Genomic DNA, 4,573 nt, shown 5'->3' with positions numbered 1-4,573 from the left:
AAAAATCCTAAATAAAATTCTAGCAAATCGAATACAACAATGCATTAAAAGATTATTCATCACGACCAAGTGGGGTTCATCCCGGGGCACAAGGATGGTTCAACATCCAAATCCATCAATGTGATACATCACATAAACAAAATAAAGGACAAAAATCATATGATTATATCAATTGATGCAGAAAAAGCATTTGACAAGATACAACATCCATTTATGATTAAAACACTTAATAAAATGGGTATAGAAGGAAAATACCTTAACATAATAAAGGCCATATATGACAAGCCCTCTGCTAATCTCATAATTAATGGTGAAAAACTGAAGCCCTTTGCTCTACGTTCAGGAACACGACAGGGATGTCCCCTATCACCTCTGCTTTTCAACATAGTGTTGGAAGTCCTTGCCAGAGCAATCAGGCAAGAGAAAGAAATAAAAGGCATCCAAATTGGGAATGAAGAAGTTAAATTATCACTCTTTGCAGATGACATGATGCTATATATAGAAAACCCTAAAGACTCCACCAAAAAGCTATTAGAAACAATCAACGAATACAGTAAAGTGGCCGGCTACAAAATCAACGTACAAAAGTCCATTGCCTTCCTATATACTAACAATGAAATCTCAGAAAAAGAAATACAAAAAACAATTCCTTTTGCAATTGCAGCAAAAAGAATAAAATACCTAGGAATAAACTTAACCAAGGATGTGAAAGACCTATATGCTGAAAACTATAAGATATTTTTGAAAGAAATTGAAGAAGACACAAAGAAATGGAAAGACATTCCGTGCTCATGGATTGGAAGAATCAACATAGTTAAAATGGCCATATTACCCAAAGCAATATACAGATTTAATGCAATCCCCATCAAAATCCCAATGGCACATTTTATAGAAATAGAACAAAATATCACCAGATTTGTTTGGAACAACAAAAGACCCCGAATAGCCAAAGCAATCTTAAGAAAAAAGAACAATAATGGAGGTATCACACTTCCTGACTTTGGCTTGTACTACAGGGCTACAATAATCAAAACAGCATCGTAGTGGCAGAAAAACAGACACATAGACCAATGGAATAGAACTGAGAACCCAGAAATAAAACCACATAAATATGGACAGATAATTTTTGACAAAGAAGCTAAAAACATACAATGGAGGAAAGACAGCCTCTTCAATAAATGGTGCTGGCAGAATTGGATAGCCACGTGCAAAAGAATCCAAAGAGGACATACAAATGGAAAATAGACATATGAAAAAATGCTCAGCATCACTAATCATCAGAGAAATGCAAATCAAAACCACAATGAGAGTTCACCTCACCACAGTCAGAATGGCTATCATCAACAAGACAAATAATAACAAGTGTTGGAGAGGCTGTGGAGAAAAAGGAATCCTCATATACTGTTGGTGGGAATGCTGAGTGGTGCAGCCGTTATGGAAAGCAGTGTGGAGGTTCCTCAAAAAATTACGAATAGAATTGCCATATGACCCAGCAATCCCTCTCCTGGGTATCTACCCAAAAAATCTGAAAATATTTATACATAAAGACACGTGTGCTCCAATGTTCATTGCAGCTTTGTTTATGGTGGCCAAGACATGGAAGCAACCAAAATGTCCTTTGATAGATGAATGGATAAAGAAGTTGTGGTATATATACACAATGGAATACTATTCGGCGGTAAGAAAAGATGATATAGGACCATTTGTGACAACATGGATGGATCTTGAGAGTGTAATGCTGAGCGAAATAAGTCAGACAGAAAAAGCAGAGAACCATGTGATTTCACTGATATGTGTTATATGAACCAAAAACAACAAAAGAACAAGACAAACAAATGAGAGACAGAAACTCATAGAGACAGACAATAGTTTAGTGGTTACCAGAGGGTAAGGGGGGTGGGGAGTGGGAGAAGAGGGTAAGGGGGATCAAATATATGGTGATGGAAGGAGAACTGACTCTGGGTGGTGAACACACAATGGGATTTATAGATGATGTAATACAGAATTGTACACCTGAAATCTATGTAATTTTACTAACAATTGTCACCCCAATAAATTTAAAAAAGAAGAAGAAGATTGGGAGAGGATAACAATAGCAATTTTCAGAATTACGACGTCTTTAATGTCTCCTCTATTCTCTTTTCTGACTACATCAGCATATTGTGCTACAAAAGAGAATGCAGGAGGAGCCCAGCTTGGAGAGTGTTAGGAAGAAGCTAACCTGTGCTATAAAGCAAGAAAACCATGTGTACTCCTTCAGCTGCCATAAACATGGTAGAGGCATTGACATAAACAGGCTAAGCAATTGCCAGCAATGATCTGTACAAAGCACTTTTTCATTCTTTTTATAATAGAACATTAGCTGTGACAATAAAAAAGAGCACAATCATGAACAATATCAGGGATAGTGAAATGCCAAAGTTTCAGGAGGATATTCAGAGTCTCCAGGACCTAGTTCTCTCTCTCTCTCTCAACCTCACCAGTCCTTTTCTGATAGCAGAAAGGCCTCCAAATATCATCTTCTATGTCCTTGTTTCTCAAGCTATAGCCAATGAGGTTGAGGAAGAGAGCTAGAAAAAAAAGCTACAGCAATCTTGATGTCCTAAAACACTGAGTAGGTGGCTGAAAATCACAAATATATGACAGCCACACTACCCAGAAAAAAGCAAGAACACAGCAAGGTGTGCAGCACTGGTGGAAAAAGCCTTGTGACAGCCTTCAGATGAAAGCATCCCCAAAATCACCACAAAGATCCAGGGGTAGAATAAGGTAATGACCAGGAAGAAGACCAATGTCTCCACTACATGTATGGCATCCTCAATGACCACCAGGGATGTATCTGTGGAGGCCAAGCTCAGCACATGTATGAAATGATAGACGGTGGGCTGGATCTCATTGGAGCTACAAAAACGCACGTTGGCTATCCACACAACTTCAAGGAATACAAGAAAAAGGCTGGTTACAAAGTTTGGAAGTCATGATAGTTGGGTAATGGAGAGGATCCTGTCAATGGCCATTGCTGTCAGGACAGAGCGTTCTGTGATACCAACAGGGTGTAAGTAGTACATCTGCCTGAGGCAACCAGCCAGAGACATGGGCTTCTGATCACCAACTAGGCTAGAGAGCACCTTGGGGATGGTGGTCATTGTATACCAGATCTCCAGGAAAAAGAGGACCATTATGAAGAAACACATGGGCTTGTGCAGGCTCATGTCCAGCTGGATGACAATGAGTATTATTAGGTTCCCAGTTATGATAAATCCATATATGAGAAGCTAGGGAATAAAGAATGATTGGCAATTCTCATGCAGATGCAGGAACATAGAGAATAGGAACTCACTGACCATAAACTTGTCTGATTCCCACTGGCCATAAAATTTGTCATGTGTTAAATGAAGAAAAAAGACAAAGAAACTCCTGGAATTGGGATAGTGATTATCCATTGAAAACTACTTCACTACTTTCTGTAATCAGTTACTCTGGGATCCTAAATAGGTCAGTAGAAATATATCTCAGATGTACATCCATAATAGAAACATCCAAAATATTTGTTTTTTGTCCCTAAATGCAATTTTTAATAAACGTTTTCAATTGATGCAAAGAAAACATGAATTTAATTCAATGGAAATATCCTTTGGAGGTTAAGTCACTTATTTAATTTCTTAGTTCTTCTCACTTTCTGACATTCTGTTCCACTTTAAACTGTGTTCATTTCTTTCCAACTAGTCTCTACTTTTGTTTTCAGTAATTTTTTCAAAAACGTAAATACACTGTCAGTAGCCCTTCTTTTAGTAATTCTTCATGTTTCTTTCTCCATCTTTTCTAGGCCTGATAGCTAATCTGGGGTTCACAAAGTTTTCATCTTTATTTCTCTGCCTTTTACTGTTCGTATCATAGTAACATGTTTGTTTTTCTGGGCAAGTAACCAAAGGTCAGAAAATATTCCTCCTCTCATTTTCTTTTTTTATCTATAACTCTTCCTCTCACAACGGTTCATTATTGACACTTGTTCAGACTAAGAGTCTCTCCAGAATCACCTTGAATCTAATTAGTGGCCATTGAATTTTGGACAAGCATATAATTCCTCCCCTGCCCATCCCATCCCTCTAGCAAAGTCACATCTATGAGACAAAGAAAGGAAATCATTTTGAAGAAAATAATCACTTCTATATATCTACTGCTAACTTGGGAAGGAAGTGTCATGAAAATCAGCTGCAATAGAAATCAGACCAGCATCTACCTGTTGGGGAGGCTAATAAAAGTGACAGCAGTATGTATTACCTCTCACTTTGACTATTTTAACATCTTTCTCACAGGTCTTCTTACTTCCAACACATTCTACAGATGAGCATTTCTAAGCATAATTTTTACTTTCCTGCTTCTTTTCAAATACATTTAAGAATAAAGCCCAAAGATCTTAGCTTGATTATCCTTTTCTTCTCTGACCTGGTCCAAATTAAATTTTAAAGCCAAATAATTTCTTAAGCACGCATCAGCTCAATAAAATAGGAAGGTTTTTCACCACTTCTTTTTTTTTTTTCATGTCATTCCTTCCTTCCATTTTCTTGATCTC

General features: G+C 37.4%; 1 pseudogene; it reads right to left on the bottom strand.

The window, feature by feature from the left end:
- Positions 1-2,451: 2,451 nt before the first annotated feature.
- LOC109457965 (olfactory receptor 6K6) lies at positions 2,452-3,385 on the bottom strand (annotated as a pseudogene).
- Between the last annotated feature and the right edge of the window lie 1,188 nt (positions 3,386-4,573).

The sequence above is a fragment of the Rhinolophus sinicus genome, linkage group LG14 (assembly GCF_036562045.2).
Source record: "Rhinolophus sinicus isolate RSC01 linkage group LG14, ASM3656204v1, whole genome shotgun sequence".
In the NCBI taxonomy this organism is placed as follows: Eukaryota; Metazoa; Chordata; class Mammalia; order Chiroptera; family Rhinolophidae; genus Rhinolophus; species Rhinolophus sinicus.
This window is presented reverse-complemented; position numbering and strand designations above follow the sequence as displayed.